The following is an 11,457-nucleotide window of genomic DNA, read 5'->3' on the forward strand; positions in this document are numbered from 1 at the left end:
AGTTAACAGAAGTTAATATGAAGTAATCTTGATTGGCCTAAAGGTGAGTAAACCTTAAGCACATTTAAAAAAAAAAAAAAAAAAAAATTTAATTTCAGAAAAAGGTAACATTCAAATAATAACAATACAACATATAAACAAATAACACAAAAATAAAATAAAATAAATAAACAAAAAGGCATAGCTCACATTCAATTTTAACGAATAAGGATATTACAAAGGGGGATTGAAGAGTGTATCATAGTATTTTAAACATTTCACAGACTTTTCTTATTGAAGAAAAAGTCAGAACAAAACAAATATTAACATAGGAGATGAATTAAGAAATTTTTGTTTATGTATGTGACATTTTGCTAATGAAATAAAAAGGTTAACAATAAATTCTAGATCCTTATTGCTTTTGTTTTCATAATACAAGATAACATTCTTTAAAGTAAAGCAATAATTAGCCTAATATTCGTTAAATTAAATATAAAATCTGCCAAATCAATCCAAAACTTGCACTGTAAAAATGTTGCTGTAAATTTTACAGTAACTTACTGGCAGCTGGACATTATTACAGTACAATAATGAATCTTTTCATTTACAGTATTTTTACCGTATTTTTCATTTACAGTATCAGTGCTGTAGTGTTTATTTTCATGTAGTTTAAACATTTTTTACCTGTAAAAAACAATCAAATTGTGGTACAGCGCTGTAATCCATGATTTTTACCACCCCAACCCCATAAAAATCACAATAACTAGTGAGCATTAGCTCTGATAATATTCTTTTTAATTGTTGAACATTTTCTTATTAAAAGTACAAATTCTTGAAAAAGTCTTGATCTCTAGGATGAACTAGCTGAAAAAGGGCATCACCACAGTCCCCTGGGCACTTTGTATCATGGCAAAACATACACATACTGAAAAGCAAAAACAAGTACACTAACAGTCAAAAGTTTTTGAACGGTAAGATTTTCGATGTTTTTAAAGAATTATCTTCTGCTCACCAAGCCTGCATTTATTTACTGCAAAAGCAGTAATACTGTGAAATATTTTTACTATTTAAAATAACAGCTTTCTATTTGAATATATTTTAAAATGTAATTTATTTCTGTGATCAAAGCTACATTTTCAGCATCATTACTCCAGTCTTCAGTGTCACATGATCCTTCAGAAATCATTCTAATATACTGATAAATATTTATTATTATTATTATTATCATCATCATAACAGTTGAGTAATTTTTTATAGAATTATAGAAATTACTACTTTTATTTAACAAGGATGGTTTAAATTGATCAAAAGTTAAGATAAAGACATTTATAATGTTACAAAATATTTCTATTTCAGATAAATGCTGTTCTGAACTTTCTATTCATCAAAGAATTCCAGCTGACCTGTGACTTTCAATGCATTTGGTGCCACAAAGATCTGAATGAACCTGCAAGCACAAGAAGAAGAAAAAAAGCATTATTTTTCAAAGCAGTGTTTACAGAATTTGCCTCAACAGTCAAACTTGGTGCTGTATGCACTTTGATGTTAATAAAACCTTATATACTACATCTGAACACACCTACAAAGGAAGGTACATAATTAGTTGATAATCCATCACATTCAAATTAATAAAGCTCCATTTTTTACAATGCATTCTCAATCAGTAGAGCTAAGTGCTAGAATGCTGAACTAATGGGTTTGATTCCAGGGTGAGTGAATATCCGGGGCTTAGCCCAGAGACATTAATTTATGTATCAGAATACATGGGATACAAGTCAAATAAAACAGGCTATGCTGAAAAGTTACATTGGCTAAGTAGCTTTTTTAAAGCGACAAGTATAATTAATTATAATTTGCACTTACAAATTGCATAAATAATATTATGAAATTAATGTTTTAAATATAAACACAAAAATATGTAATGATAGGGGGAAAAAAACAGAATGATACTTTTAAAAATGAGACTAAAATTACCAGTAGGTGGCAGCAAGCCACTGTCTTAATGACTGAGCCATTGAGTCATTTATTCAATCTATTCATTAAAACCTGCTGATTCTTTCAGGAACAAAGAAACTGTTTTTATGAATGGATCAGTGAATCTCTGATTCAAGGCATTCAAAAAAGGTAAATTCTTTCAGTAATGAAACACTGCTGTGTGCAGAGACACATAACATAGCTTTGTGTAGAACCATTTTTGCGAAAAGACAATATTTTCTTCAAGATTTAAATCACTTAATATTAACTTCTTGTTTATTGAATTTTGTTGCCCTGACACTTAGTAAAGTCTGCCACAGACCATGCTAAATGCTAACCAATCTGTTCATATAATCTAGTCATTTCTAAATGTGTGTGTGTGTCCTAGAAAATCTGTGCTTATAATACCATGATTAAAAATCTATATTTGTTGCTATACAGTAACAGTAATCTAATTTTGTCATATGGAGATGTCGGTATTATTAGTAGTAGTAATAGTATATTACTATTATAGTAATAGTATTACTATTATTATAATATTATTATTATAATTATTACTAATAATAGTAATACTATTATTACACTATGCTATTCTATGACATTAGCAATGCAATTTACACAATTTACTTTTATGAGTTTCAATGAGAAGCCACAAGAAGCAGGTGAATAAAGACTGAGAATCGATGTTTAATGTTCAGAAATTGTTATTTCAAGAAATGTAAAGCATTTTGGCTCATTTATGTGTCGCGTGTCCTATGACAGCTGTGTGTGGAGGGAGGGGAGTGTATCATTTCTGAATTTCTGAATGTGTTTCTTCATTTGCGCACTCTGTTTTGAACTACACTGTATATGTAGCCGTGTGTTGCGATCAGGGCCGTCCCAAGCATGGTTGCAATGTGTTCACTGTCAAACTCCAAAAATTTGATTATTTTTAATTCTTAAAAAACGCCATTATTTTATTTGAAAAAGTTAATGATTTTATTTTATTGACAAAATATTTTAGTTTGTCTTGTATATTTTTTAATTCGATCCGATAATATTTTAAGCTGTCATATGGTTATGTTTCAACGTACCCCACCTATGGGGCATGTTGTCACTTCAATTCATTTGAGATAAATAACGAAAAACATATACACCTGTAATTATGAAACAACAAGTTTAGACAAGTGTGAAATTAAAGTGTATAAAAAAAATTATACTCTGAACCCAAAGTCAGTCAGTGTTAGATTGTGTCCCGTGCTCCCCTACATTAAATACAATATAACCTGCTTTGGCTAAAAGCATCTGGCAAATGCATGAATGTAAATGCAATGTAAAACAAAATGCATTTTGTATTACCTAATTCTGCATTTCTGCAAAACGGACAGCTGGCTGTACGATGATTCTGCCTCATATTCAGGATCCTGTTTTTACTTGGAGAAATCTCCTGTAACAGAGAGCCACAACACCCTTTTGGTGTTAGTTTATGATCAGAAAAAAACTACCGTACAGGAATACAAACATTTTGAATAAAATAAACATTTTTGGTAACACTTTACAATAAGGTGTCATTTGTTAACATTGGTTAATGCATTAACATGAATAAACAATGAACAATGCATTTATTACACTATTTATTAATCTTTATTAATGTTAGTTAATGACAATACAGTTGTTGTTTATTCCGTGTTAGTTCACAGTGCATTAACTAATGTTAACAAACACAACTTATGATTTTAATAATGCATTGGTAAATACTGTAATTAACATTAACTAAGCTTAATAAATGCTGTAGAAGCATTGTTCATTAATGTTTTTAACTAACGTTAATGTTAACTACTGAACCTTATTGTAAAGTGTTACCACATTTTTTTATTATTATTTATAAGCAAAACATACTATATTAATATATTGCTAGCCCGTTCCTTTCTTTTAAAAAGTAAGTTAGTGGAGAACAGCATGGCTAATTTGGCTACTTTAGTAACATTAGATGAAAGCTCACCTCATCAATCACAGGAAAAGACTCCAATACTCCTCCGATGCAGTCGACATGACCACAAGACCACAAACTTGAAAATAAAATACAAAAGATGTAACGTTACTTTACAGTGGTATTTCTGAACTCAGTTTTCCTCAGTATTTCATGTTATATGTTGAAACAGTGGTGTTGCCTTATGCACTTTACCTCAGTAACGTTATTTCACGTTAGTTCGTTGTTAAGGTTAAGTAACGATCTTGCCAGATTTGCATCAAATGGCAGCAGAACCTACAAACGTGTTTCTCGGTTTAATAAGGTTTATTATGACTAATATTGGTGACCTTAATTTACTCACCAGTCGATGTTATCACCGTTATGGCGGCGTTATCAGGCCATCAGTCAGAAAAAAAGTCCCCAACTCCTGACATGAAAAACGACACGATGAATAATGTTAGTTTGCTGTTAACAAGTTAAAACATCTTAAAATATCTCGGTTTTGCATAAAACAGAAATAACATACTAACCTTTTTGTCCAGTTAACAGTGCAATGTGTCTCTTTTGTCCTTTTACCGCTGCTTCCACCAAACAGCAAACAAAATTTGCTCCCTTGCCATATTGGTCAGTTTTTCGTGGGCAAGTTCACTACTGTAAATTTACAGTAGTTTACTGTAGTGACCATATATTTTCCCATAATCCTTTGCAGTTTACAGTAAAATACTGTATATACATTTTACAGTATCTTACTGTACATAGTACAGTAAAATACTGTTCAAATTACAAAAATCAGTTAGTGTGTTAGTGAGTCAGTATCTCTTTCTTATTATTACAAAAAGAGCATATATCATCAATATCAGAGAATCTTGATACACATTTAAATTGTGAACCATTCCTTTAACATTTCATCACATTGCTGCTGTCAGCATTTTATAAAAGCATGCAAGATTATATGAGATGCACCTCTAAAAAAATCATGCAAACAAACTTTTGGCAGGACATTTTCATAGCATGTCAGACAGGAGAGTGTTGTTCACAGTTCTGTGGGTGGACTGATTAAAAACATCAATACTATAAAGAATTCACTTGCCTCGATGCAATTAAATTTTTCTTTAGTTTTGACATCCAATATTGCTCGTTTAGAGCTTTTAAATGTTTTACAACCAGCGTTTTGAACATACTCTACTAAATTTTCCCAGTTGCTTATTCAAATGCACAAAAATAAGGGAAAAATATAAAAGATGCCAGCACCAAAAAGTTCCCAATATTAGTCATTCAAATAATTTATTGCAATTGTGTTCTGTTTTGAGAAGCCAAGAGCATTTATAGACAACTCTGGCATTAATCTCATGGTTTCAGAGTGATGTGTTCAGAGTTTATTGCTACTAATCATCAAAAACAGAAGCAATAATGGAAAGAAAGGCAATGCAACCTTTGATGCATGCTTTGAGGACATGTCTGGACATAAAATTAGAAATTCGGCTCATGCGGTGTGACTGGACATGTGCATTTATTAATGTTTAAGCATATTCAGGTTTCACAATAGTAGTGTTTGTGGGGGTTTTCTTGGAGCACAATAATCTCAGTGTTTTTCCACGAGAGGCCGAAACATCTGTTCTCAATCACAGCTCAGAAACATCGGTATGCATCAGCGAGGAGAACTGTGGGATGTGAAAACAAAAGGAAATCAGCGTGAATTCCCCGGGGTTGGGACATAACGTGATGAAGCACGAGTGACAGTGGATGACCGTTGTCCATTTAATTACGTAACGGGCCGATTACGTATCAAAGCCACAATAACGACAGCAGCGACTAACATCCGAGAGCGTCAGAGTTTGCGATGCGGTGTTTGGGTGGAGAATCACACTTGGTTGCCATGTTACTACAAAAACAAAAAGAAATCAAAAAATAATAATAATATGAGGATGACGATGTCTCCGCATTTTACGAAATCACCTTACACTGACTCATTAGTGATGCACTAGTGAAATCATTTCATTACATCATTTGACATCAAAACAAAAAAAGGCTCTGAAATTAGTTTCCATTACAGTGGAGACCGGAGCTAGTTGTCACACGTTTTATTACACTGACCTATTTTAAAGTAGCTATAAAATGCCAAAGTCAATTCGTTGAAAACAACACTTACATAACGTAAAGTATTTTCAGCAGTTAAATCATAAAACAATTATGAAACACAATTGAAGCCATAAGAAAACACGAAAACCTCAAAATAATTGTTTTGGCTAACAGTAGGCCATATTTGTGATTCTGTAATATTAAAAATATGATAGAAATTTATATCATAAAAAAGCCTATATTCTGAAAAATTTGCCATTCTATAAATATACAGTATTCTGAAATATTATAGCATAAAATTACAACACATAATACCCTTGTCCCACTAGCGTAGGCAGAAATGTTTAAGTGGGTGGGCCTACATAAAACTGGGTGGGCCAGTTGTGTAGCATATGAAAACTGCATGTCAAATTGCCAACAAAAAATACAGCACCAAGGTTCATTACACAGTATATCTAAAGCATGCATTAACATTAGTAATTTGTTATGTTAACGTTCATTTCAAAATTTACTAATAGGACATTATTAAAATTAAAAATTAACATTTAAAAAGTTAACATTTGCCTGAGCTAAGGTTAACAAAGATGAATAAACACGGTAACAAATGAATTGGCAATGTTAGTTAATGCATTAACTATCGTTAACTAAAGGAAGTTTATTAAAAAGCATTACCTCAGTGTGAAACAACGGGGCTTCGCAGATGATTTCATAATCAAGCGTCTCTGTCAGTTCACGCGCATCGAGGACCGCAGAAATGTGCGCAGCTGCAAATTATGCAGTTTGTTGTGGCGACCAGGATCTAGCACAATGTTTATATGTTTCTTTCCACAAAGGACGCATCTGTTTAGCGGATCAAACACTGTACCTATGCTAATATGATGTTTCAAACACACCAGCTGTCGGGTTTCATTTGTAGACGGTCCGGATTTATTGCTAGGACTTTTACTTTTTAAAGAATTGATCTGATTTATGTTTCACTAGGCTATTTTCAAATTTAACTTCACAAACGCGGGCATTTTACTATTATATCCTTACGTCGTAAACATAACATTGTGGGTGGGACTAGAAACGGACGAATCATCATTTTGATAAGCATATGATGATATGCACCTATAGGACCGTTTATGAAAACATTTATAGCTACACTTAGGTCTCATTTGTTAACATAAGTTTGCAATATCTTTCAAATATGATATTGATTGCAATATCATTAAAATGCACAAATTCACATTAACATGTCATGCAGGGGTTCCTAAACTTTTTCACCTTATATTTGCATGTTCGTGGTTCTCTGACCTTCACACGCAGGTAAACAAATACAATATTTGATCTTTTTTAGTAGGCCTAAGTGTTTATTTCGATTTTTGCCATTTTAAAATGATTTATTTAAATTTCACATTTTCATTAATTATTAGCTTTTCATTAAATTTAGTTAGGACACAAGTAATCTAGAATTAATAAAACATTACTCCGATTATATTACTTTAAATGTGTAACATAATACATTACTTTATTTTAATAACTACAATTATTGTCATATAATTTGGAATCAGTAATGATTTGTAAGTAATCTACCCAGCATTGAATGAATGAATGAATTTATATATATATATATATAATGCTTGTAGTATTTATTAACCGTTGCCAATATTAGTTGTTTATTTATATTACTTAACAGTGCATTAACTGATGTTAACAGATACAATTTGGTTTTAAAAATGTATTAGTAAACATTGAAATTACCTTAAACTAACAATGACCAACACTTCTACAGCATTCATTCATCTTAGTTAATGGTAACTAATGTTGTTAACTAATGTCAATAAATGAATCCTTATTGTAAAGTGCTTCCAGTTTTCTTGATCGCAGGATTTTTATTTCTTTTTTTATATACATATTTTTATGGGCTTTTTATAGATAGGACAGAAGAGAGAGACCACAGGAAAGCACTGGGAGGAGAGACGGGGTGGGATCGGCAAAAGACCTCGAGACGGGAATCGAACTCGGGTTGCTGTGAGCGCACTAACCACGAGGCTATTGGTGCCGACATGATTTTTTATTTCTAATTCAAGAAAGTTTTGATCTGTGAGAGAAAACAAGACTGTGCAACTGAACTGGACTGAGATAAAGCACAACTTCTTTTCTAAAGAATTGCATGTGCAAAAAAAATAAATAAATAAATTCTTCTGTTATTTTATGTTCTAATCAGTTGCCAGAAAAGAATAACAGTCTGTCTGGCATCTCCTTGACTCTCTCAGCCCATAAAAACACGCTGTGTTTATATCTGAACACTGAGAACATCATGTGATTGAACATGGCTTGAATGAAAGCACTGCATGCGGCTGCTGCTCTTCTATCTCGGGTCTGGGTCAGGAGGGAGTGTTCGGTGGTCTTTGACGGATTGAAACCGATGGGAGGAAATGACTCGGGCATGGTGTTCATACCACGCAGTACATGTCAGTGTGAGGCCAGCCTTCTGGATGAGTTTCTGTAATACATTACAAACATATTAAAGTTATTGAAAAAATATCGACTGTACCATTTAACTCTTTCATGCAATATCATTGTCGTTTTTAACCTTAAATATTAATATTTGGCACATAACCAGTCCCACATCTCTTGTGCTAAACAATTTTTTTGGGAGTGTGAATATGTAATCTGTAATGGAAGAACCACGAGCCATGAATCACATACTGCACATTCCAATCATTTCAGCGATCCGGGGCTTTGGAGGCCCATCAGCCTCTAACTTTCCTCGTTCCGAGGATTTATGTGTAGCTGCTGCCATAAACTTTCTTCTTTAAAGTAATCAACTGTTTAAAGATTATTAAGAAATTAATGCTTTTATTCAGCAAGGACGCATTAAATTGATCAAAAGTGACAGTAAAGTCATTTATAACAAAAGATTTCAATTTCAAATAAATGCTGTTCTTTTGAATTTTCTATTCATCAAAAAAAAAAAAAAAGAAAGAAATCCTGAAAAATAACAATCCCACAAAAATATTCCACATTGATAATAATCAGAAATGTTTCTGGAGCAGCAAATCATCATATTAGAATGATTTCTGAAGGATCATGTGACACTGAAGACTGGAGTAATGATGCTGAAAATTAAGATGATCGCAGGAATAAATTACATTTAACAATATGTGAGCCTGGATCACAAAACCAGTCATGAGGGTCAATTTTTCAAATTTTAGATGTATATTATACCATCATCATCTGGAAGCTGAATGGATAAGCTTTCCATCGATTTATGGTTTAGGATGCAATAATTTGAAAATCTGAGGATGCAAAAAAAATCTAAATATTGAGAAAATCACCTTTAAAGCTGTCTAAATGAAGTCCTTAGCAATGCATATTACTAATCAGAAATTACATTTTTATATATTTACGGTAGGAAATTTACAAAATATCTTCATGGAACATGATCTTTACTTGATATCCTAATGATTTTTGGCATAAAAAAAAAAAATTATTTTGACCCATACAATGTATTGTATTAGTTTTGTGGTCCAGGGTCACATATATTCACATAGAAAACTATTTGAATTGTAATAATATTTCACAATATTACAGTTTTTACTGTATTTTTGACCAAATTAATGCAGTCACAGTGAGTCCAAAGTAATTTCAATGTATACATTTCATAACTGAATCATGTTCTCCCTGTAGAATCAAATCCATGATTTGGCATTGATTTTTCCAGTTGAGCTACAGGAAAAAGGACAACAAATCCACATAAATCCTGGACAAAACATCTTCAGTTCCAGATAAAGACTAACAGATGGTTTCCTCAATAAACTGTTCATGTTTTCTTTGGAAAAGCCCTCCGTCTCAGAGCAGACAGTCACATTACACAAATCCAGATGAGTGATCATGAGTGACATCAGACATGACCTTGTATTTGGGTTTCTCTGATTTACTGGTGAAGTGTGTTCTGAGCGTCATCAAACAGAACTGTATAACCAACCCGATCACACCAAAAACCGTAACTATTATAATAACTATATTAGCGAAAAGGTTCTATATATTATAAGCGCACACTACATTTTGTTGTCTGCCGTTAACAGCTGGTGAACTGATTGGCTGTCAATATTTTTATCGTTCATCGGCAGGAAAATACATTTGGGAAAGTCCCATTCCTATCAAGGATATCGGTAAAGATTCCGGTTTTCCCGCGGGATTGGTCTACTTTACCGCTCTTTCCGCAGGATGTTTGCCATGTCCGCGGGTTGAAGCGACCCCAGTAACATGATATTTAGCCCCAGGAATAGTTTTATCAGGGGGACTCCGCCAAAAAAACGTGTATTTTACCCCACCAGAAGGCGATTTTTTTTTACCGGGAATCCCCACTGAAAAGCGATTGGGCTAGTTTTGGGCTTGTTTTGAGTAGCAATTGGGCGGGTTTTGCTGAGAAAACCTGGCAACCCTGCTCTATACAAAGCCACTAGAAGGCAAGCCTGCAACTTTTAGCCAAAAAAGCGGAACGGCTAATGCTAGTTTTGTGAGAGAAGTCAATGACTTTTTGTGACAGGTGGGATTCAGTTGGCGACTCTGACTGAAATACAATGAAGTCAAGGCTGTAAAGTGATTGGCTATTAAAGCACATGTGATCCAAGTTAGCCGTTACACTTTCTCCAATAAACGTGCAAGACTTCCGGTTCATTAGCCGCTGTATGGAAATAACGAGAAGTATAATGTGCAGTAAACGATCAAATGTTTTGCACTACTAACCAGTGTGTTCATAATTAAGATAATACATTAAAACAATAGACACACACATTTTACAATATTCAGCAGTAAAACGAGCTGTTTTGTCGTACAGCTAAAATCAGCAGGAAGCCGATGACACCGGAAGCAAGACGCATAGAATTTACCAAATGTGTTGGTGTGGACGGAGGACGCAAATACCGTTATCGAACGGGCCTAAACTAATAATTTAACATTGCCTAAATCATACACCTTTAATGGAATTCAAAGTCAAGTTTAAATCTCTGAAAAAGACCTTGTGTGTGACAGCTGGAAGATGGATTGAGGAAGCAGCCATCATTGAGGAAATGCCAGCTTCTTGTCCAAAAACAGAGATGGCACGGCACAAAACCATCCTGCTGATTACAACCATCATCAACATCGTGCAAGCGCAGCTTTAGAAATACATTTGAGCATGTTTAACAATCTGCTCTCAGTTTAAACTAGATCTGATTTGAAATATAACATCCGTGATGTTGAAATTATTATTTTAAAAATCAATTAATGCAGAAATTTAAGTTTAAATGACAAAGTATTTAATTGATGCAATGATAAATATTATCATGTGAAGATAACGCATCAAAATAATGTTTGAATGTTTTAAATCAGCAGATCTTTTACCCCCGGTTTCACAGACAGACTAAAATGTAAATCTGAGCTGTTTAAACTGAAAGAAACTTCGATCTTACAATATATCAGTGCTTTTGTTTTGTCTCGTCTCA

At 33.2% G+C, this 11,457-nt stretch overlaps 1 long non-coding RNA gene across 1 annotated transcript; it reads right to left on the minus strand.

Annotated features, from left to right (window-relative positions):
* Positions 1-11,183, minus strand: LOC131527557 (uncharacterized). The gene is made up of 5 exons (XR_009267677.1): positions 10,992-11,183; positions 4,266-8,471; positions 3,935-4,001; positions 3,292-3,379; positions 1-904 (listed from the first exon to the last, which is right to left on the minus strand). It is a non-coding gene; the product is annotated as an uncharacterized LOC131527557 (long non-coding RNA).
* Between the last annotated feature and the right edge of the window lie 274 nt (positions 11,184-11,457).

The sequence above is a fragment of the Onychostoma macrolepis genome, chromosome 20, assembly GCF_012432095.1.
Source record: "Onychostoma macrolepis isolate SWU-2019 chromosome 20, ASM1243209v1, whole genome shotgun sequence".
NCBI lineage: Eukaryota > Metazoa > Chordata > Actinopteri > Cypriniformes > Cyprinidae > Onychostoma > Onychostoma macrolepis.